Source organism: Muntiacus reevesi, chromosome 4 (genome assembly GCF_963930625.1).
Source record: "Muntiacus reevesi chromosome 4, mMunRee1.1, whole genome shotgun sequence".
Taxonomy (NCBI): Eukaryota; Metazoa; Chordata; class Mammalia; order Artiodactyla; family Cervidae; genus Muntiacus; species Muntiacus reevesi.
This window is the reverse complement of record NC_089252.1, coordinates 105,021,649-105,047,192: the sequence shown is the minus strand read 5'-3', so window position 1 is coordinate 105,047,192 and position 25,544 is coordinate 105,021,649.

The window sequence follows — 25,544 nt, the reverse complement described above, 5'->3', positions numbered from 1 at the left end:
ATGAGTTTTGTAACAATGCAACAGTTTCTGCAATTCTTTATAGTCTGAGTTGTCAGTGCCTTCAATTAGGTGGAACAGAATTCCTTTCAGTCTATGTCTCTGACAGGGTTTGTTTCAATTCCCGTGAAGCAACTGTTTACAGCCAGAGGTTCCTGGTCTGAGAGCCCAGAACCTGAGAGACTGACAATAGAGGATGGGGAGACCCCCACGCAGAGAATGCTCCGGGAGAAGTTCCTGACGGCAGGGAGAGAGGCTGGGAAGGTGGGTGGGTGCTCTGCCATCGCAGGCTCTGGGATTCCGTATCTGTACAAAGAGGTCGGACCAGGTGGTCTCTCGAGCAGGTGTGAAGCCCGAAGCTGGGTTATTGACCTATGGCAGAACGTGGAGGCATTTTCCACATATGAGACCTGAGTACTTACCATGTGCCAAACAAGATGCTGAGCATACTTGAGGGGTGATTTGATCATCCCTCACAACAGCCCTGTCGGAGGTTCTGCTTGTCCCCTTGTTTCACAGATGAGCAATTTGAGACTCTGAGAGTGTCACTCATTTTACTCAAGGTCCCACAGGCAGCAGTAGGATTCAAACCCAGTAGGGATTCAAACCCAGGCCACCAGGCTCAGGAACTTACTCCTTAGCCACTTAGCTCTCCAACCCTGAAGTTAACAGAATTACCTCTCATTCTGCAGCTCAAGAGGGTTTCCCAGGTGGCACTAGTGATAAAGAACCCACTTGCAAATGCAGGTTAGATGCAAGACAGGCAGGTTCGATCCCTGGGTTGGGAAGATCCCCTGGAGGTGGGCATGGCAACCCACTCCAGTATTCTTGCCTGGAGAATCCCAAGGACAGAGGAGCCTGGTAGGCTACAGTCCATGGGGTTGCAAAGAGCAGGCCACGACTGAAGCGACTTAGCACACACACACTGCTGCCCAGAAAGAACTCATTCTCTGTGCAAATGTATCCATGTGCATTTCGAGGTCAAAACTGGATCCTACGGTGTTACTGTTTAGAAATTTCTTTTTCTCTTAGCAATATCCTTGAAAGTTTATCTTCATTTTTAAGATAATCCCAGCAGAGTTGGAAGGATTGATGCTAAGAAGAGCACACAAGCAATGTGGAAGGAACTTACTGTTAAAGGAACAAGTCAGGGCCTTTAAATGACCCCCAAACAGTCAGATCCTATTCAGCAAAGGCAGAAAAAAAAAAAGAATTTTCTTGGCTGTGTTTTATAGCTTCCATTAGCTTAACTGTCATCAAGAACAATGCTGAGTCAGGACCTGAATGATCTTCTCTGCTTGGGTTCTTGTCCTGGCTTGCTGCCATTCTCTGCATGCTACAAAGCATGAAGACAGGTCTCTGCCTCGTCCATCCCTCAAGAGAGGTGGTAGATAGCATACATATTTTAATAGGGAGCAACACAGTATGCATTAGGAGGAAGCCTTTGAGTCCTGGCTCCAAGTCTGTGGAGCCGTGTGTCCTTGAGCATGAGATTTAACTCAGAGCCTTGGTTTCTTCATCTGGAAAGCACAGATGCTGAGACTGCCTCCCCCCAGGACTGCGGTCAGCTGGAATCCGACAGGCATGAGAGTGTCTGGCCCAGAGCCGACGCTCCTGGGGCAATGCCACTCTGTGCTCCTCATGGCCAACTGGGACCATATTTCTATTCCTGAGACACTTGGTGAGGCTACCTGGGACTTCTCTGACTAGACAAAAATCCCCACCCTGGCTCTGGGAACTCTGGGTCTTGCTACCGACCAGGTTTGCAGGGGACAAGGGCACAGCTCTCCTTTTCTCAAATGTCCAGGTCTGTCCTCTTCTTCACCAGGAATCTGGCCAAGAGAAAGGACGCAGGAACCTTCTCAGGGATGCATTAGATTTATGGTTTTCTTTTTTTTTTCCTTTTCTTTTGACTTCCCCTCTTTCCCACTAGCTCCTTCCTACCAAGCCAAGGGATTTTTTATCTACCCTGGGGCGGGGGAGGGAGTGATTAGACAGGAAAGCTGTCTCCTGCATACTTTTTCTGCATCCCTGGGTTGGTTGGGAAGTTCCCCTGGAGAAGGAATTGGCAACCCACTTCAGCATTCTTGCCTGGAAAATATCATGGACATAGCAGCCTGTCGGTCTACAGACCATGGGGTTGCAAAGAGTCAGACACGACTTAGCGAATAAACAACAAAAACAACCACACTGTTTTTGTTTTTTGGCTCAGAGGGTAAAGCATCTGCCTACAATGAAGGAGACCCAGGTTCAATCCCTGGGTCGGGAAGATCCCCTGGAGAAGGAAATGGCAACACACTCCAGTATTCTTGCCTGGAAAATCCCATGGATGGAGAAGCCTGGTAGGCCACAGTCCATGGGGTCACAAAGGGTCAGACATGACTGAGCGACTTCACTAACCAATTTAAGGAGAGGCTTTTAAAACTCAAAAGCCAAGCATTGATCCCTATATGTCTTATGTTTCCCTATTTCAAAACAGTATCCTGACATAGTGACATGGCTTTATTTGATGGAGAGAGCTAAGCAACTCAGCCCCTTGGTTTGCCTGGCTGCACAGGGGGCTGTTTCAGGATCCTCGTGTGAGGACCAGCACAAGGAGCCCACAAGCGCTTCAGTCTTTGGCACCCAGCACGGTGTCCATCTGCGACACAGCAGGAGGTTCTTACACGCCTCTTTAATGATATCCTATCCCATCCAAGAGATAGCCTGGATCTCTTATCCTGCTCCAACTTGTTAAATGTGATTTTTAAGGTCCTCAATGGTAGTTTTTGTGAAAAACATAGATTATTCTAAAGTGTGACATTTTATGATTTTTAAATTAGTCCTTGATTTACTAAAGTTAAAAACATTACAAAGCCTTGCATTTATTAAGCTATTTATTTTGTTTATAAGCCCAGCAAGTTCTAACAGTCACTTTTAAGGGGACTTTGATTAATATTGGATTCCATTTACAAACTAGATTGAACTCCTTTTAAACTGCTTTTATAAATTTAATATATTCAGTTTCCATTTAAATATTATAATAGTCTTGACTTAACAAAAGCTTCCTGCATATTTCATTAACTCTTGTAAACCTAACACATTAAACTTATCAATATGATAAACCTTCAGCTCTATTAAATTACTCAGTTTGTAATATGCTTATTAAGATTTGAACTTAAAAATCACAAGTCTAAATCAAGTATATATTTAAAATTAGAATCACAAAGAAGACTTCTTGCTTCATAAGGCCAATTCTCTTAAACGTAAGAGAATTTAAAGTATATAAATGCTAAAAATGCACAGACTCCTTAACCTGAAAATATTAATATGACACATTTGAGATTCTTAAATACTTCTAGATTTATGTTTAAATCATTCTGGAGCTAAAAGATACTGAGGCACCAAGAAAATAACTATGTCACCCTAAATAACCTTCCTTTTCTTTTATTCTTCTCTTCTATACATTTGTTCCCCAACCAACCTGGCTACATGTCAACGAAGGCTTTCATGGCCCTGGAGATCGAATCTATTGCCCTCATGGAATTTCTGTTTCTCTCCCCGTGAGAAAATAGATGGAGTTAGGTTAGATGATCTCTAAGGCCTTAACCATACAGTTCTGGAATTCATATCTTTTTAAAAAAAATATTTATTTATTTGGGTGCACTGGGTCTTAGTTGCAGCATAAAAGATTTCGTTCCCTGCCCAGGGATCCAACCTGGGCTCTCTGCATTGGGAGCTCGGAGTCTTAACCACTGAACAGGGACGTCCCTGGAATTCAAATTTTTATGTTTATTCACAAGTATGGTTTTCTATTTAGGCTAATAAGAATGAACAAAATTACTAAATCAGAGCATGTGCTGCTTATGGAAAGCTACCATCAGAGACTGCCCACCACTGCACGTATTATGTTTGCAGTCTGCTCCTGCTCAGGGTCACCCACGTGGTGGCAAGGACACTAATGATTTTTATCTTTAGGCTTTTGATGTAAGAGCACAAGCAGTCAAGAAGTCACATCTGGGAACATCTAGGAAGAGTTTTAAAACTAGAAGGATTCATTTGCAAAGTGTATGTTCCAGTTTATTTTAAAATCATGACCTTCATTGATGGCTCGGGTCATTGCTACTGCCTCTGAGTACAATTTGGGGGCTTGAATAAGACATCCTTTTGTTTCAATCCCAGATCCACTCCTTAAAACCATGTGACTCTGGTGACCGATTTTATGCAAACAAATTTGATAATTCAAGATGAAATTTAAAAATTCCTGGAAAGATACAAATCAATCAATGAAATATTGGGTTTCTATAATTATTTTGAAATATCAGAAAAAAGGTCTGAAGAAATAAGAGACATTTGTTTCATTTATAAAATATACTGGTATATTAAAAACCACTTGAAAAGACATGAATGCTTATTAAATGTATATTACTATGTGCAAAAAGCCAATCTGAAAAGGCTACATATGATATGAGTCCAAGTATATGACATTCTGGAAAAGCCAAGACTGTGGAGATAATAAAAAGATCAGTGGTTGTCAGGGGCTGGGTGTGAGGTGCGGGGTGAATAGGAGGGGCACATAGGATTTTTAGGGTAGTAAAAATACTCTGTATACCATAATGGTGGACATATCATTATACACTTATCCAAACCCATAAAAGCGTAAAACACCAAGTGTGAACTGTAATGTAAACTACAGATTTTGGTTAATGATGTGTCAGTGTAGGGTCTTTATTCATAATAAAGGTACCACTTTGATGGGGATGCTGACAATGGAAGAGGCCATGCATGTGTGAGGGCAAGGTGTATGTATGGGAACTCTCTATACCTTCCTCTCAATTTCTCTGTGAACTTCAATTATTCTAAAACAGCAAAGTCTTAATAATTACTTAAAAAAAGCCACTTACCTCTTTTCCAACCCTAAATTCTCCATCTGTAGCATTGAAAACCTGGAAAGAAAGAAAAAACAAACAAACTTGTGGGAAACTGAAAATTTGGCTTAACAGGTCAAACAGGCAAAAATAATTCACTTTAAGGGATAATAAAAGTAGAAATACTTTGTCACTTCTTTTTATGAAATTCCAGCTTGGTAGAAGTGAAAGACTTTTTTAGCCGATGTGAACATCAATCAAGACCCAGTAAATGTTTTTCTTTTTTATTCATGATGTTTAAGTATGTGAAACATTTATATAGTTCCAAATTCAAAATTACACAATAAAGTACATCAAGAAGTCTATCTTCTTTATTCATTCCCTCTACCTAGTTCCTTCTTCACTCTACAGGTAATCCTTTTTTTTGGGGGAGGGGGAGTGGAATTGCAATTAACTCTCTGTTTTTTATTTTTTAAACTATAAGGAAATCCCCTTTCTGACCAAAAGATACCAAAGATAAAGCTTGTCTCCTTGCTTCTTATGTTCACTTCACAATATATCCTTGTGATTATGCCAGGTGACAGACAGAGATCCCTGTGTTTCAGTGGCATCGTCCTCCACTGTGTAATGCATCATGGTTTTCAGCCAGTTTCTTGGCAATGAATATTTAGGTTGTTTTCAGTTTTTCACTAGTATACATAATGCTGCAACGCATAGCCTTGAAGTTGTAGTAAATTAAAGGTGAAAACTATCAACATTCCTTGGCACCTGAATGAGTCTGTCCTTTGGCAAACCAAACTAACTATGGCTATATAACTGATCCAATACTGTTTGTGATGAAATTCCCTTTGGACTACCTGTTGCTTTGAATCACTTTGAAATTACCTTTCTAAGCTAAAGCGTTTTCAAAACAAATCCTCGATACAGATGCCATTTCTTATTGATCATCGTATGTAAATACTGGATTGCTTAATGCCTACAACCAAATTGTGTTTTAACTATCTTCAGTATTTACGGGACTTTTCATTTCTTTGTATCAGTTCCTGTTAAAGTTAGGAAAGTTGGGGTCTAAAAAAATTCATCAAGTCAAATGTCAGGTATCTGGAGTCTGATAGAGCCCTAGATATACTTTGCAAAGACTTTTAAATGTCTTGAGTCTTTATGAACATTTCTATTTTTAACTTCTATTGATTTTTTAACATAACTCATCTGTATTCGCTGGACAAATATTAGGAAGTTCAGACAAGAAGAATGAACAAAAAACCTACCTATAAACCCAACTCTCAGAGATAACCAATATTAGCCTTTGTCTTTCTAAGACTTTTTCAATGAACATAAACAGCTTCTCTATCCTAGCACACATGCTTATGTAATTTCTCATGTCTTGTCCTATGTGTAGTTTAAGGGAAATTTCATCTTTTCTATTCTTTAGGTTTTTTCCCTTTAACTTTGCTGTTTGCTTTGCACACCATAGTTGTTGTTTTTTTTCTTTTCTGTTTCCCCATCATAGTTAGTTCTTTGTATTTCTCTCTACAGTGTTTACCTTAGAAATAGAAAATCAAGTTTTTTTATCCAGGATAAATAAATTGAAAGACTCCAATATTTCTTTCTCATGGTATTCTAAGTCCTTAAACTGCCCTCAGTGTTTGTACTAGGGCCATTTACTGATTCCTAAATGGAAATAAGTATAACAGATCCAGCAGAGATCTGCTCTTAAAGAGACTGATTATGCAGAAAGTCAAGTCAAGCAGATTGAACATGATCTTTATTCTGCTATTCAAAGATTCATTAGAAAAGGATAATTCCTGCAAGTGCTTTCTGCAGTCATGATTGCCTATATCTTGTTCTAACCACTAAAACTGAATATTTAAATAAAACCTGAGGTTTATTCACCAAAAATAAATCCTGATAATGAACTAAAGTTTAAATTTTTTGACATGGATGGATTTTGACATTTTGCACAGTAGAGTTGTGTACCTAGGGCAAAAGTAGGGTATTTTCTTCTGCTATGGGTCAGTAAAATCAGGGGCCACATGAAACTATTTTAATTCTTGTGTTTTATTACCTTTTCTTAACAAAGAGATCTATACAAAAGATAAAACTACCTGATCATTTATTTAACAAGTGGGAACTGAAAATATGTTTTAAATGTCATTTTATAGTCAGTTAAACAGGGTGGTAAAAACAATGGTGAGGTATAAGTAGACAGAAGTAGAAAGTAGATCAGCAAAGGTGAGGAAGACAGATATGAGGGGAGAAGGGTAGGGAGATGTAGACTAAATACCATCCCTCAAAGCAGGAGAGGAACACACACTGAAAATGAAGTTGATTAAGAAAGTCATTTAGAGAGAAATTTTACAGTGTCCATCTAATATTTATGTGCCTAAATCTTTAACCCAGCAGCATTCTTAATATTTCTGAGTATCTATACTATAGAAATACTCATGTAGGTATGCAGGGGTGCTTAGTGAAGCATGTTTATAACAGCAAAAAACTACGTACAAATTAAATGTTGAACAGTAAGAAAATGGTTAAATAGGTAAGAGTACATTTGTTCAAAATTAGGAAAGGAGTACAACAAGGCTGTTTATTTAACTTATATAGAGAGTACATCATGTGAAATGCTGGGCTGGATGAAGCACAAACTGGATCAAGACCTCAGGGAGAAATATCAACAACCTCAGATATATAGATGATACCACTCTAATGGCAGAAAGTGAAGAGGAACTAAAGAGCCTTTTGATGAAGGTGAAAGAGGAGAGTGAAAAAGCTGGCTTGAAACTCAACATTCAAAAAACTAAGGTCATGGCATCTGGTCCCATCACTTTATGGCAAACAGATGGGTAAAAAGTGGAAGCAGTGACAGATTTTATTTTCTGGGGCTCCAAAAGCACTGCAGACAGTGATGGTGACTGTAGCCATGAAATTAAAAGATGCCTGCTCCTTGGAGGTAAAGCTATGACAAAACTAGACAGTGTTTTAAAATGCAGAGACTCACTTTGCTGACAAAGGTCTGTATAGTCAAAGCTATGGTTTTTCCAGTAGTCATGTACGTATGTGAGAGTTGGACCATAAAGAAGGCTGAGTGCTAAAGAATTGATGTTTTTGAATTGCGGTGCTAGAGAAGACTCTTGCGAGTCACTTGGACAGCAAGGAGATCAAACCAGTCAATTCTAAAGGAAAACAACCTCGAATATTCATTGGAAGTACTGTTGCTACAACTGAAGCTCCAATACTTAGGCCACCTGATGAGAAGAGCTGACTCATTGGAAAAGACCCTGATGTTGGGAAAGATTGAGAGCAAGAGGATAAGGGTGCGGCAGAGGATGAGATGGTTAGATAGCATCACCGACTCGATGGACATGAATTTGAGCAAACTTCAGGAGATACTGAAGGACAGGGAAGCCTGGCATGCTGCCATCCTTGGGGTCACAAAGAGTTGGTTACAACTTAGTGACTGAACAACAGCAACAAACATTCATTCAGTGCAATTCTAAGCAGTCCTTGAAAAGAACAAGTATGTATAATGTATGTATGTACATACATATAATGTATGTATGTATGTATGTAATATAATGTATGTATATAAAGCATGTATAATGATGTGGAAAGATAGACACACCTGCGATCAAGTGAAAAAAAAAAGCTGCCATACATTATGCATAGTATGATTCCAATTTTGTAAAAGCAAAAAAAGTATGTATGTATTATATGTGAATACCTTGAAAAGGAGTCTAAGTGGATAAACTTAAAGATTGATGATTTTGGTTGGGAGAGTTTAAATGGTTACAATGGTATTTTATTAGTCTTTGAGAGGATAAACACAAGAGAATAACTCATGTGGCCAAATGCATCGAGAAGACATTTCACAACTGGCACTGAGGTGTTCTCTGAGTTCCAGCAGAAGCCCAAACAAATTCAGGTGAGGGCTGAGCCCAGCCTGAGGGTCTGCCCTGTGTACACCATGGAGCCCAGACCTGTGTAATTCTGTACTTGGATATTAGTAGACAATATTCATTACACTTGTGGGAATTTGGGGAAAGCCACTGAAGGAAAGGGGATTTTTCTCATCTCTAATTTGAGGATAATAATAATCCTTGCCTTAAAGGATTATTTTGAGAGAGAGTTAAATGTTGTAATATATATAAAATGTCTAGCTCAGTGCTTGGCACATTGTCAGGACTTACAAATGCCACTCCACCTTTGTTATTAATATTTTGGAGGGGTTCAGGATTAAATTCCCATTTTTCTATTATTCCTTGTAGAATCGAAAGCAATTTAAAATATGGAATTGGAGGTGGACAAAAGCACCTAACATTTTATTTTAGGTCATCACAGCTTCTATTCTATGCCTGTATGAGGAAGAATCTTTTGTTCATTTTGACTCCTAACTCATCATGACCCAATTATCTGATAATTTGTATTAGTCATTAAGGCAGTCTCCAAAAAGGATCTGTTTATTTCCTGAGCATAGACTTTCAAACTTTAATAATTTACATAATAACATATAATTTTGGACATTTTTATTATTTTTAAATGAAGTGACTTTCAACACATTAAATTTTTTCTGAGAGATGACATTATGCTGTGTATCTTGTCTGCTTTCTTGAGTAGATTTAATGTACTTCCACATCCTTAAAATGTTTTTATAATAGCTTCATAATTACAAGTGATGCTTTTTAAATGTGTTGTCATCTCAAAAAAGAGCGACTCTGACTTGTAGTTTTTATGAGTTTTGCTATTTCCTTAATGTTTCAACTTTACCCGCTTGTAGGAAGAAAAAGGTCAAGTTGCACAAAGAGCCGGTTCAGCTGCAGATGTCAGGACTACTCATGATTATGAGTCTCGGCAGCACTACTCATGATTATCATGCATGGAGGGAATGAGGTGCTTGTGTTCCTGGTCATATTTATTTAATAATTTAATTTAACAACTGAGAAAATTATCTACTTAGAAAAAAAATCTGCCCTTCAGTGGAGACATGTAAATAGGACATTTGAATTTTTAAAATTTTATTTATTTTTTTGTTTTAATTTTTATTTAGTTTTTTTTTTTTTTGGCCATGCTTATGGCATGTGGGATCTTAGTTCCCCGACCAGGGGTTGAACCTGTGCTCCCTAAAGTGGAAGCTCAGAGTCTTAACCACTGGACTGCCAAGGAAGTCCCCAAATATTTGTATTTTTGAAACAGATTTTTTTTTTTTTAAATCTAAGGGCCAAAGATTCCCTTGTGTAATAATATGTAATAATAATCCAGTACCCTCCTCCAATATGTATTATCATGGTTCGATGCCCATAACAGGGCAATATGACACCATATATGGCACAAGTGCTGCTCCTCACCCCCTCCACTGCGACTCCCACCCACTGTCTATCCTTGTCCCCCCAGTCCTTCTCCATCACCCCCACCCCTGTGCCACACAACTGTGATGGCCATCACCAATCATTTAGCAAATGGATTTCCTGGGGTCACTGAGCCTGCCTGTGCCCTCAGAACCCCTTGAAATCCAGAGCCCCAGGTAACCGCTTATACTGTCAACTGCTACAAGAAGGACACCTATCAAAATTCCAAGATTAACCAAACATTAACAGCATATCCAGCCAGTGTAGGCAATTCAACTCTCAAAGCAGTTAGTTCAGTTTTCAAAAAGACGGCCACATTATTTTTGGACATAATGTAAATAAAAACAGTTAATTCATGGCAGAGATTTTTACTTTTCAAATTGCTGTCTCAATACAACACTGGTAAAGTTTGAACAACTAACTATATAATTAACCACAACATATAAGGAACATTACGTGACGAAAGATTGATTGTGAAACAGCTGACACTTAGGCAGGATCTTGTCAGCTCAGTGTGAATGTGCCCCAAATTTCTGCTTTGAAACAGATTTCTCACTGACCCTTCTTTGCTGTCCTCCCAGCATATAGTGTAGATGATGTTTTCTGCCCCATGAAAATTCATCACCATATCCCTGCACTGTGGCAGATGGAAAGATGAGTGGCCTGGCATCTTTTTTGGAGATCTTCCCTGCCTATTCACTGCTGCTGAGTAGTTGGATGACTTGGGTTCATTTAGTATGGAAGGGGAAATAAATCTGACCCGCATGCCATATATACCAATCAGAGGCACAGAAAGACCTTAGATTCCTCTCAAATAGCACAGTCAAGGCAGCTGGCACTTGGGCACTGTGGGGTATGTTTTCTCCTTTTCCCCCATCTGGTGACCTTAGATGGGATTTGCAACAGCTGGTAATCCCCTAGACTGAACACCCAGGGATACAGGACCCCCGCTGTCTCCCCTTAGCTGTGCCCTTCTCAGGCTCTCTCTTTTTTTGCCACACTGCGTGCATGTGGGATCTTACTGACCAGGAATCGAACCTGTGCCCCCTGCATTGCAAGCACGAAGTCTTAGCCACCGGAGTGCCAGGGAGATGTCCTCCGTCTCCTCTGACACCCACGGGAACTAAGCTGAGGAGAGGCAGGGGTGAGACTCTGTCCCCCAAGGACAGCCTCTTCAGACGTTAGACTGTGGGGAAAAGGCATGAGAAAGTGTGAAATTAACACATGAAATGGAGAGAAAAGGATCAAAAAGTCATTTCATTTTTAGATGCTTTCTGCCTTACCAACCACCAGGGCCCTGTCCCTGGCCCTGTAGGACCCCACCCTGGGCTTAGTCACATTAGTCTTAGCCCCTGCCAGTCGGGGGCCCCAGGCCCCGGGCCTCAGACTGGCCTCTCTGTGTGCACGTCCCTGCCTTGCCCACTCGTGAACTTCAGATAAGCTGCAGGTGTGGCCCAGAGGTGTGCACTCACACACTCAGCATGCTGTCTGTGTTCTTCTGCAAGAGCTGCCAGCTCCTTCTCTTTTGTTGCCCTCTAAGGTGATCTGGCCGCCCAACCTGCACTTTTCAGGACAGCTCAATTCCTGAGGCAATTAAGGCAGGTAATGACTGGCTAATTCATTCTCTTTCATTTTGACAATTAGAATTTTATTAAAGTAAATTCCTTACAACAGGACTTTTGATCTAAACTGCCTGCTAATGTTGTGTTTGATAAATAATTAATGGCTCATTGCTCACACTAGTCAATAATTACGAATGCCTCATTTGTATGTGAAATTAATATTCCATATGGTTGTTCAGATCATGTAAGGTAAGCCTAAGTTGACAGGAGGCGGAATGCTGATGTGAGCAGAAATCTGAGTTGCCATTGAATAAAAAATTGGGTTGTTATCAATACTTTGATGCTCTCATGCCCAGGGCTGGAGGCCGGCTACAAGGACATATTTTTCATATTTTGGTGATGCCTTTGCAGTAACAGACTTGTTCTGAATCCCAAGTACCGTGAAGATCATTCTGTCATGCCACAAATATTTGTTAGATTCCTACAGTGCACCTACCACCGTGTCCAGAGCACCTGTATTAGATACTTCTAATGGTTGTTAGGAATGCAGGAAAAAAAACTAAAAATTTACCTCCACTTTAAAATGAAATTGGTTTCTAGAGTCTAAGCACAGACTATTGTCAATGCTTTGAAACCTCTGGTTGCTTGATATTTGTCAGTATTTGATAATGAGTCATCTAACCAAGGGGTTCTTTGAACCTTTGTTTCATCATCAACAATGGTTATCAATTAAGTTCACCATCAATATCCTATTAATAAGCAAATAATATTTTTTTCAAGTTGTGTCCAGCCCTTTGTGACCCCATCGACTGTAGTTTCCCAGGCTCCTCTGTCCATGGAATTCTCCAGGCAAGAATACTGGTGTGGGTTGCCATTTCTTTCTCCAGGGGATCTTCCTGACCCAAGGATCAATCCTGTATCTCCTGTGTTGGCAGGCAGATTCTTTACCACTGGGCCACCAGGGAAGCCCATGAATATTTTCTTATATAATGGGAGTTTCAAAGCTCATTTTTATCAGCGCAAGAACATAAAGATTACTATTTGTTCCTTACCATATTGTAATGGACTTTCATAAATATACAAAGAGTAGAATCTGGTGGCTTAGGAAGTGTGTTGGATAAACTACAGCTTGGGGGTTCTGCCAGTGATGCCCTTATATGCTTTTTCCTTCTTTTGGTGGTAGCATAGAGGATACTTCTATTTCATAGATGCGCCATGTACCAGTCAAGATAGGCAATATTATGTTTTTTCGGGGAGAAGACATAATTTTCCTTCCATTCTTCTAAGTTCTTGGCTGAGACTCCTGTAATAAAAGACAAACAAGAGAAAAACTAACAGAGGTTTATAAATATGTACACCACATGTATATACAGCAGATACCCAGGGAAAATGCGGAACTCAGGTGGCTTAGGATTCAGGATAAAATGCCATCTGACTAGGGAAATGTGAGGATAAATATAGGCCTATTAGGGAAGAGTAATAATTTAGGGGACATTAGAAAACTAGATGGGAGCTACGATACTTTGTCACAAAGTCTGGGCATACTGTTGACTTCTAGTCTTCTCTCCTGTGATAGGAGTTGGTTTTTCCTGGCAGGGGACTTATGGGAATTTAGTTTCTTTTGGAGGATATGTGCTTAGGCAGATAAGGAGATATCAGAGAAATGTTTCAGGATGTGTAGTCTTAAGCCACATCCATGCTAACTGCTCTTCTGTGATTATTGCATCAGGGAAACAGAAGACTGAAGAGTGGAACAATGGCCATTAAATGCTTCCACCAATAAAATGTAGCAGAGGAGATTCATGCTACTTCCAGGCTCGTGGAAGAACTGCAAGTCAATTGGCCATGTTCATCTTTAAGGGAGTAAGCTCATCCTTCCGTAAGCCTGGAAGTAGAGGTGTTGGAGCAATGATGAACAGGATGCTTGCCTGTTGGCTCACTTCAGACCACTAGAAAATCCAGAAGAACTTTTATCTTTTGTTTGATTAGTGAGCTTGAAAAACAAAGGTCCCTGAATAAGATTTTCTTTACTATTAAGTGTGATGAAATAAATGTGGGAAATGCTTGCAGATCATTGACTATATCACAAAAATTATAAGTAACTAGTATTAGTAATCTATATATGTTGATATCTTCAGAAATAGGACTTGTTAAATCCCTTAAGGGAGAGCATATTTGGACTTCTTAGAGGAATCAGAAGGATGGTGCCCTAAAAACATCCATGTACTAGTCCATGAAACCTGCGAATAAGCTGTGTTACAGGGCAAGGAGGAGTCAGGGTTGAAGGACTTGGCCCAGCATAAATAACTGTTGACAACTGTTCAATGAATGGTCCCCAAAATCAGCAATGGTAGACACCCAACTAGGCAGGTAGTTAACAATCGTTATCTTTTACCAAATCCCAATAGAAAAGCTCCCTTTTCTATCCTGTTTGCTGAAATTCTACATTGATCAGAGTAAGAAGTGCTCCTAAGCTCCTCTCTGTCTATACTAACCCATACCACTTGCCATTATTCCCCTCCCCGCTTCCTCTCCTAATTACCAGGAGCCCTGTTCTACTCTAGAGTGCTATGTTTCAGTCATTAGTAGCTGCTTTACAATAACGATGGCAAAAGATAGCTAATAGTTCTATTATTTATTTCACTCCCACCCTGTTCCAAAAAAGGATTTAAGGTGGGTTGCAAAGATGCATGCAACACAGCAAGATGAAACAAAGATTAGTATAGTGAGGAAATTCAGGCAAAAGGAGAATAAAGGTGGGAAAAAGAAGAAACTAGGAGTACAAAATGTGCTCCCTGAGGCTCTGAGCCTTTGCCAGGGGTGGACTCCAATTTTGGCCCTGGCTTTCTAAAATAGCCAGGTTAAGTGGAGGAAAGTGATCAGTAACATGAGTCAGTTGATCAGAAGCAGAACAATAATCCCTGGAATTTAGACGAGAGAGCAATTTCTCTCATAGGGCTCTGAAAAGAGGACCTTTGTAGAATTCTCCACCGGGAAGAAATGACAAATTCCTCAGGGTTATGTCTTGTTACATCCTTCAGTACTGTACTGTGATGTCATTCCCCGGCAGAATTCAGTGAAAACCTTCTCCAAGGATCACAGGGACTTTTCCAGGTACTCTACGTGATGCTGATTTAACCAAGTAGAGGTTAGGAGTGTTTAGAGGAACAGGATGAGCATCCTCCGGAAACACTGTTTCTTCTCAACTGGGCCCTGCAGGAGTTAAAAGTGTCTGCTGTTCTCTCTGCTTCAGTGAAAGGGTGGACAGTCAAGGCGCTTGCAGAGAACTTCAAGATCTAGGAAAGAGTTCCTGTCTCCCTTTCTTGTGTTTGGGATGTCTAGAGTGGAACTCCAAAGGATCAGTAGAGACGTGAGGAGGAAGGAAGGAAGGAAGGGTGTGGGGATATATGGGATGTGTTACAAAGGGTGGGAGGTGGAGTGATGGTGGTGTTGGTCTCAGGCTTCTCCAGGGTGGGGAGGGTCCCCTCCTAGCAGCAGAAGCAGTTCAGCTCTGGGACTTCCCTGGTTGTCCAGTGGTTAAGACTCCTCACTTCCACTACAGGGGACAACACAGTTTCCATCCCTTGTTGGGGAACTAAGATTTCGCATGCTGCACAACAACAACAACAACAAAGAGCAGCAGCAGAAGTTCAACTCTTTATGCTATTGCCTTCAAGGGCGCCTGGGTCCAGGAGTCACTGGGCAGAGGGAGCCCCAGTCGTGTGTTGGGGACCCTGATGGTGCCCTGTGAGCTCAAGCTCGCTGGCTAGGACCCCTCAGCCATCAGAGGGGATCTGTCTCCATCTGGGGCTCCCTCCCACAAGCAGACCTCCCCTGGGACTCTGGGTGTTCATCTGGCTCCCTGACATGTTGTAAACAAAGACTGCTGATGCTGTCCCCAGCAGCCCAGCACCTGCCTCTTAAAACCTCCTGAGGCCTCAGCGGGATTTGGGAACCCCTCCAGGCTCCAGCAGTGGGCCACTCACATTTTTTCTAGCAGCATTGTCCTTGTACACTTTTGGCAGGAAGAGGAAATAATGAACATGTGTTCTTCCAAAAATACTCCAATTCATTCTCCACACTACAGTCACCGTGATCTTTCTAAAACATAAATCTCATCATGTCACTTCCCTGATGAAAACCTGCCCATTCTTTCCATGCCCCTCAGGATAAAGCTGCAGGTTTGAGTACGGTTAAGCAGATTCTCATGCTCAGCTATCTCCATTTCTCTTCCTCTGTGCTTGTCACCACCTATTCTCTACAGTTGTCCACATTTTTGCTTTTTTAGCTGACCTATGCCTACTTCTATTTCAGGTGACAGCCCAGAAATTAATCCCTGTGGGGAGTGGACCTGGAGGTACCTCTGCTGGGTGCTCTGGGGAAATCTTTGCTTTCTCCAACATAACACTGTGTTAGGAAAAAGCCAACTGCAGAGATAAACCCCAACATTTCAGTGGCTTTCAATTCTGTTTGCAACAGAACTGTATTTCTCCCACATCTAACCATCCAAGCCAGGTGATCCTGGCTGTTAAGTGATTCTCTCCAGGCTGACTCAAGGCTCCAAGTTCTTTCCATATTGCTGCCTTGCCATCTTCTGTTGTTGTTCAATCACTAAGTCATGTCTGACTCTGTGATCCCATGGACTGCAGAACACCAGGCTTCCCTGTCCATCACTATCTCCCTGAGGTTGCTCAAACTCATGTCCATTGAGTCGATCATGCCATCCAACCATCTCATCTTCTGTTGTCCCCTTCTCCTCTTGCCTTCAATCTTTACCAGCATTAGGGTCTTTTCCAATGAGTTGGATCTTCACATCAGGTGGCCAAAGTATTGGAGCTTCAGCTTCAGCATCAGTTCTTCCAATGAATATCTGGGATTGATTTCCATTAGGATTGACAGGTTTGATCTTCTTGCTGTCCAAGGAACTCTCAAGAGTCTTCTCCAGCACCACAATTTGAAAGCATCAATTCTTTGGCATCAGCCTTCTTACGGTCCAACTCTCACATCTATATATGACTACTGGAAAAAACCATAGATTTGACTAGGTGAAACTTTGTCGGCAAAGTGATGTCTCTGCTTTTTAAAAAGTTTTTTAAAAGTTTAAAAAATACAACTTTTTAAAAAGTTGTCTAGGTTTGTCATAGTTTTTCTTCCAAAGAGCAAGCATCTTTTAATTTCATGGCTGCAGTCACCGTCCTCAGTGATTTTGGAGCCCAAGAAAATAAACTCTTCTAGGGCCTCAAAATGGATGTGAGAGTTGGACTATGATGAAAGCTGAGCACCGAAGAATTGATGCTTTTGAACTGTGGTGTTGGAGAAGACTCTTGAGAGTCCCTTGGACTGCAAGGAGATCCAACCAGTCTGTCCTAAAGGAGATCAGTCCTGGGTGTTCATTGGAAGGACTAATGTTGAAGCTGAAACTCCAATACTTTGGCCACCTCATGCGAAGAGTTGACTCATCGGAAAAGACCCTGATCCTGGGAGGGATTGGGGGCAGGAGGAGAAGGGGATGACAGAGGATGAGGTGGCTGGGTGGCATCACCGATTCGATGGATATGAGTTTGAGTAAACTCTGGGAGTTGGTGATGGACAGGGAGGCCTGGCATGCTGCGATTCATGGGGTTGCAAAGAGTTGGACACATCTGAGCGACTGAACTGAACTGAGGGCCTCAGAAACCTTAACATGCATCTGGGGCAGGAGAGACAGGGGCAGGAAGGCCCACATGCCCCTTACTGCTTAAATGTGAGGGCCTCTCTTGTCCCTCCACCTGATTCCATTGGCACGAACATAATGTCATGCTGCTCCCTGGGGTGGCTGCAGTCGCAGTGACAGTGTTACAACACACATGGAAGAGCACAAAGCTTGGTGGGCACACAGGCTCCCCCAGAGCCTCATTTTAATTGCCTGTGGGTTGACTAGACTCTGAACTCAGTGAGGGGAAAAAACGTGGCAGATCCCTGTGCCAGCACCATCACTGGCACTCCGGGGCAAACAGTGACTGAGGAGTGCTTGGCCGAAGGAGGGAGACCGCACATGGACAAGTCCTCCTCCTGAACCCCCTCCCCCATGCTGGGAGTGCCCGTGGAGGGGGCGGGGGAGAGCCAGCAGGCAGACAGGTGTTCCCTGCTGCTGTTGCCGGGCCAGCCCCTTGAAAAAAGTGCCAATTTCCTTCACAGAAAGGCATTCATTGTGAGTGGAGAGGCTCTGTAATCACAGGTGCCCGTCAAGGCGTGAGCCTCCTCTTGGATGATGGGACCTTCTGATTAAAGACTTGTTGTTGGTACTTTATGGGGCAGAGAGAAAACGTGCTGCTGTTGGTGCTGGCATCGCAGCTCCACAGCACAGCACATCTGGCACCTGCCTCTGAGTCCAAGGAGATGGATGGTGAATGCTTTTTTCTCCCCTCTTTATACGCCAGCTACATCTTTAAAGTGTCTCTTCGCAAGCTGTTTTTTTTTGTGTGTGTGTGTGTATGTTGCTATGAGCATATAATAGTAAGAAGGCAATCACCTATCATATTGTCCAGGTTGAAAAGAAGGAATCAATGGACGTGATGTCTAATTGACTTATGAAATGGGAAAGATAGAATTCACTATCTCAAGTGGTGAGATTTTTTTTCTATTTCTGAAAACCCTCAGGTGGGATTGTAGTGGCTTGACTTGTGAAATTGGGACCTTGCACTCTACAATTTGAGGTTTGAATACTGACTTGAGGTTGTGTCACAAATGAAAACACTGGAGGGCCCAATCCCCACAGGCCCATGTGGGGAGGAAGTCTGGCACTCCACTCGGCCAGGCTCCCTTCTTCTAAGTCAAGAACCCCAGGACTGACTCAGTCCAAAAAGCTCAGTACTCACTTCCTTGGTGTCACTGCACAAAGTCCAGCGGTCTTGACAATACAGTTCAGGACTGCAGCCCGCCAGGCTCCTCAGTCCATGGGGGTTCTCCAGGCAAGAATGCTGGAGTGGGTTGCCATGCCCTCCTCCAGGGGATCCTCCCAACTCAGGGATTGAACCTAGGTCTCGAACATTGCAGGCAGATTCTTTACCAACTGAGCCACCAGGGAAGCCCATAGTTCAGGACATGCTATCCCAAATCTGACAGCTTGGCATACTGAATATTTCAAGCAGGTGGGTCACTCTGACGTCCTGTCCCCTTGCCCTTCTTCCCTGAAATAGATCCTAAAACCTTCCTGTGAGAGGTGCGCTCCCTAGACTTGTAGGAAAGGAGCATCATTATCTCTGAAGACAAACAGATGGCAAGACGAATTTGAACAAACAAGCCTTGCTAAGTTACCCCCAGTTTACCGCACTTACATGCTTTAAGCTATCCTATTCCTCCATGACTGTCTATTTATCATCAAACCTAGCATAAAAATACACAGGTCAAGCTGGCTTTTTTGTTGTTGTTGTTGGGTTTTCATTTCACTATGAAGTAAAGTTCCTGTGTCTTGTAAAACTTACACTAGATAAATCTGTATGCTTTGCTCCTGTGAATCTGTCATTGTCAGTTGACTTTTCAGGCCCAGACAGGGATCCTAGGAGGGTAGAAGGAAACTTTCTCTTCCTATCACATCAGGCAGCCGCCGTCCAGTGCAGGGGGCACATGGAGGTCCAGCAGCGCCTTGCTGTCTCTGGCCTTGCCAGTTTTCTCAGGGTTTGGGGGAAGGAGGAAGCCTGTGTCCTCCCCTGCCAGTGGTCCTCTCAGCTGTGTGCACTGCAGGCCAAGGGGGCAGCATGGAGCCAGGTCACAGCTCTCCAGTGAGACAGTCCTGCTCCGGACAGTGATGTTTCCATCTCCAGGGGAGCCGGGGCCTCCTCTGGTGGCTTCATGTGATGCCTCTCCTCTCACAGCCTAAGAGCCAGCCTCCTGGACCTGATTCTATGGACCCTTAGGGTCATTCTGACATTAATCTCACTGCCCCTCCCTAGCGCTCAGTTTTGGCTACAGCCATTTCAGGCCTAAACAGGTGCCAGTGACTTTGAACCTCAGAGATGTTTTTGGTTCTTTTCCCCCCAAGAAAGCTCAGGATATCTGACCCCTTCCAGGGACCATCATTCTCCAAAGAGTGGATCCCTATATTCCTTACAACAAATAAAAATCACTAATATTTATGAGTACTTACTATGTGCCAGCATTGTTTTAATTCTCTTACATTGATTTGCTCATTTTAATCTTCACACACAGACCCCCACACACACACCCGGATTAAGTAGGCCTTAATTTCATTCTCATATTCCTCCTACATAATATGAGAATGAAATTAAGGCACAAAGAAAATAACTGCCCCAAACTAGGCAGTGTCTGGTTTGAACCCACACTCCTCAGGCTGGGTTCTTCATCTACTCCCTGCTCCCTCATTTACACAACAAGAGCCAATTCTTCTCAGAACAGAGCTGGGCCCAAGGCCACTGCACTTCTTTGGCTACTGTCACCACTGGGGTCTCCAGGAAAAATCAGATGGAAGCGAGGTGGTAAGGTCTAACCTTTTGAGCTTAGTGTAGTTTCACGTGACTACAGGGGGCTGTGTGCGGAGACCCTGCACCTAACATGTTGGATGAGAGTTTGCAGCACAGAACCCCTGCTCCCCACACCCCCAGGTTGGCTTTACTGTGTGCAGAAGTGCTGCACAGGGAACCTCCATTCAAGGTGGCAGAGCTCCAGTAGAGACGCTGTCCCTGGCACTGAGATCGGAGCTGAGCCCGGCGAGACCCCGCCCCCTTCCCCAGGGACCACACCCTAGAGAGCAGCCCCGCCCACCACCTGATGGGCAGATCCCGGTGCTCTCTACCGGGAGCTCAACCTCTCCATTGTTGAATCAAAGGATAAAACTTGCCTTTGCTCCTAAGCTGAACTTGGTCTCACTCCACTGATGCAAGCAGTACCAGGCAGAAAGATCCTTCTCAGGACTCCAACTCGAATGAAAGTAACACTGACATTATTAAAAATGTACACCATGAAGAAGTTTAAAAAAATACAGAGTAAATTCCTCATCCCCTACTTAATTATCCTTTATAAGAAATGAACACTGAGAGCAGCTGGGTGTATGTTCTCCCAAGCCTTCTCCCAGCCTTTGAGAACATACCCATGGGTTTCTACAAAATAGAGAGTGGAATAGCTGGTGGTATCTTCTGCAGAAAAGTATTTTGCAAAAAAGTTCTATCTCTGGACACTTTACTCTGCTCATAATTCAACGAGATCTTCCTGACCACTTTTACAAAAGTAGCACACAGACTGAATGCCTGTGTCCTTCCCAAATTCACATGTAGAAACCTAATTCCCAGGGTGATAGTATTAGGAGTTGAGGCTCTTGGGAGGAAATTAAGTAACCAGGAATTAGGGTGGAGCATCATGAATGGGATTCGTGCCCTTAAAAGAGACTTCAGCGTGGCCCCTCCACCATCGGAGGTTACAGTGAGGAGATGTATGAACCAGGAAACAGGTTCTGATCAGGAAATGAATCTACTAGTACATTGGTCTTAGACTTCCCAACCTCCAGAACTGTGAGGAATAAACGTTTGTTGTATAAGCCACCCAGTCTCTAGACTTCTGTGATAGCAGCCTCAACAATACAGAAGCAGGCACTGCACATATACAGAACTAGATCCCCCACGAGCCCCGAGTTTACTGCATACCACAGAAGGGGTGTGCTTTGCCTCATGCCTTGTGCTCTGCGTGCCAGTGGAATGAAAGGATAGAAGGAATTAAAAAGACATGAACCCAGTTGTCAACATGCTCTGTAAGGCACTGCATCAGACCAGGATAACCGAGCCATGCTCTTCGCTTTGTCCTGTCATTTCATTTGAAGTCGGGCAGCGCCTCCTCACTTGCATATGGCCAGTCATGCTCTTTCTCCTGTGAGATGCTCCAGCCAGACCTAAAATGCTTAAGTCTGCAGACTAAGACCATCTGCTTCCTGGTCACTGGACTTTAAGACCCTAGCAAGGGTTACCACAGCCTTAGTAAACAGCTTTTGGGATTTCAGTTTTCCCTGGGAGGTGTACTATAAGAGCGCTCTTGTGCTTTCGGAGCAGGCATCCAGGTATTCAAAACAGCCCCTGAAGACAGGAAGGGCACATGCTTTGCTGAAGGTGACTGAATGAGGCCAGAGCTGGCACTAAGAGCCTTCAGACCCTGTACTGCCAACTCCCTCCTCACATCCATTCAACAGCCTCTTTAAGACGGTACTTTTAAAAACAGATAAGGAAGCCCCCAAAGGGAAAAGTCCTCCTCTTAAAGTTGATTGTGGGCTTCCCTACTGGCTCAGTGGTAAAGAATCCATTCGTCTACAATGCAGGAGACCTGGATTTGATCCATGCATTGGGAAGATCCCCTGGAGGAGGACATGGGAATCCACTCTAGTAATCTTGCCTGGAGAATCCCATGTACAGAGGAGCCTGGCAGGCTACAGTCCATGGGATCGCAAAGAGTAGGACATGACTGAAGCGACTGAGCTCGCAAAAGGTTGATTGTACACCACCCCTCCCAAATTAATGGTCATTCTGGTTTCTTCAGTTCAGTTCAGTTGCTCAGTCGTGTCCAACTCTTTGTGACCCCGTGGACTGCAGCACGCCAGGCTTCCCTGATCATCACCAACTCCCAGAGCTTGCTCGAACTCATGTCTGTTGAGTCAGTGATGCCATCCAACCATCTCATCCTCTGTTGTCCCCTTCTCCTCCTGCCTTCAATCAACTATGATCTGCTTTGTGGGAAAAGATTATTCTATTTAAGTGTCAAATGTACAAAAGAAATTAGGAATTGATTTTTAAAAGACTTCACCAAGAGCTTTCTTTAAACAGAAAGCTACCTTGCAGGCATTTCAAATTATTTGATTTATAAACAATCTGTACACAACTTTTCAAGGAAAATACAGTGTGTAGAGAGGAAGGTAGACACGTGTGGTTTGCAGGGCACAAGGGGTGCATTGCTTCCAAACCTCGAACGCATCCTGTGATCTGCTCTATATTATTCTGTATGTGGTGATTACCTGTCTTCCTGTTTGTTATTGCCATTCGAGTGTGAGTCCTCCACTAGCACGCAGCACACCTTAGTCACGTGAGCATCTCCAGTATCTGACAAGGTTGTTGACAGTTGGGTTCATATCTTATTAATTCCTTCTATCCTTGGCACCTAATTTTGAAACGCATTCAGGGGCACTCAGAAAATGTTTATTGAATTGAAAAAGCTAACTACAAGTTTTCCTCTTTGACAGTAGTATGGACTTTCATAATTGTAAAATTCCTCTCATTAGTATAGCCCATTAAAACAATTATTTAATGCTCCTGGCCATAGGCTATCCATAGGAAGTCTGGTTTCCCACTGATGAATTCATTTATGGAAAGTCTATCATGTACCCGGCACTGAGCTAGTAGGTGGGGGTACAGTGAGCGAGGCAGATGGGTTTTCTGCCCCTGTGGAGCTTACGGTCAAGGGGACAAGGCAGACGCATAAGAGATAACAACAGTGTGGTAAGTTCTGGTAAGAGCACAGGGCAGGAGCAGAAGTGATGTTTGAGCTAAAACCTGAAGGATGGGGAGGAGGTAGTCAGGCAGTACAGATGGGAAAGGGGTTCTAGGTACAAAGATCCAGAATCCAGGAGGGCCAGAGACTAAAGAGGGAGTCACAGAGTGGGAAGAGATGGTGGGGAGGTTGGCCAAGGCAGGTGGGCAGAGGCTGTGTTATCTACATGGAGGAGTTTGGAGTGGATAGTGAGGAGGGGGAAGGGAAAAAGGAAAGGTGACTGACTGCAGCACAGACGGTGAATTGGAGACACCAATCCCTAGGTTGGTTTGGATTTTTAATGTCCAAGGGAGCATTTATTGTGGAAATAAATGAAGACCAACCAAACGAGAATGAGCAAAGGCTCTGAGCTTGCTATACAAGGGAGTTAGCCACCATCACCTATGGTTTGTCAGAGACCCGAAGGCAGATAGAGGAGGGGGAAGGCTTTAAGGCTTGAAAAAAGGGAAAGCTTGGGACTCCCCTAGTAGTCCAGTGGCTAAGATTCCATGCTCGCAATGCAGGGGGCTCTGGTTTGATCCCTGGTCAGGAAACTGTATCTCATGTGCTGAAACTAGGAGTTCACACGTCACAATTAAGAGATCTAGCATGCCACAATGAAAACAGAAGGTCCCGAGTGCCACAACTAAGACCTGGTGCAGCTAAATAAATAAATATTAAAAAACAGATAAAGGGGAAAGCTTGAGTCTTATTATCAGCAGGGAGAACTACAGTATTTATGGTTGCAGGTATTTAAATAAGAGTCGCAAATAAGAACACTTTCATTAACATGTATTAAATTCCCCTAAATATTTATTCTTAAGTATATTATTAGTCAATTAATGATAAGGATCTAAGCCACATTTTACTACATTTATAGATTTATTTAATATACCCGACTTCTTCAAAGTACTCCATATCCCTGACTGGGAGGACTTACACCTTTAAAAACTTTTTAAAAATTCCAAATCTGAAAAAATCATATAGATTCACCAACATGCCACTAACTGCTCCATTTTTAAAGAACAAATGTACACAGATTATCCTAAAGATTACAAAACTTAGTTCTGTAATGAACAGTACTACATTGAAGCTAAGGAACGGATCTGTAAGGGCTTCCCAGGTAGCACTAGTGGTAAAGCACCTGCCTGCCAACGCAGGAGACGTAAGAGACGTGGGTTCTATCCCTGGATCGGGAAGATCCCCTGGAGGAGGGCATGGCAACCCACTCCAGTATTCTTGCCTGGAGAATCCCACGTACAGAGGAGCCTGGCGGGTATAGTCCATGGGCTCGCAGGGAGTCAGACATGACTGAGGGACTTAGCATGTACTGACCTGTAAACCATCTCAGCTTGGGAAGTCACATCCCCAAATAAGAAGAGCAGTTTTACCATCTCCGGCAGGCTAAGGGTACTAAGTAAAACAAACAAACAAACAAACAAAAGATTATGACTGCAATATTCTTACTCATCAACCATACCTGAGACTGTGACCTGGGACCTGGTACTACATCTTCCTAGGTAATCCTACCCCTGTCACCAGAAAACACACCGGGCCCTTGGTTAGCATCATTTTCTGTCTTTTGTTGTCGGCTGATGCCTCCCGGCCATTCCTTGCACTGGGATTTATTGCAACTAAGCACATTCAATTTCTCTTGGGAGTCTTTCAGTATTACTGATGTTTTCCCTTAACTTCAACTCTTGTCACCACTTGATTGGATTTCTCTCTTTACCATCCCATTGGATTCCTTATATACTTTGCTTGACAACCTCCCCGGGGACCCAGGTTAAGAGGCTGTCCCGGTCAGAGGTGGAGGGGACCCTCTGAAGTTCTCTGTGCTCTTACAGTGACTGTGACACTGTTACTCGCTCAGCTGTGTCCAACTCTTTGAGACCCCATGGGCTGTAGCTGCCAGGCTCCTCTGTCCATGGAATTCTCCAGGCAAGAATACTGAAGTGGGTAGCCATTCCCTTCTCCAGGTGATCTTCCTGACCCAGAAACACCTCTGATTTTATGATTCTCTGATCAAAGACAGGCCCTCATTGGCATTTTAAATCACCTTATCTCTTACAAAGAAACAGGGATAAAAATAATGCTGTCTTCCTTAGTTGCTGTGTTCTTTCTTTTCCCTCTGGATTATCAAGGCCTCTTTTTTTTTTTTTTTTCTTTTTTAAAGCAGTGCTGTGTAGCATGTGGGATCTTATTTCCCCAAACAGGGATCAAACCTGCATCTCCTGCAGTGGAAGTTCAGAGTCTTAACCACTTGATTACTAGGGAATTTGTTTCCAAGAATCCAT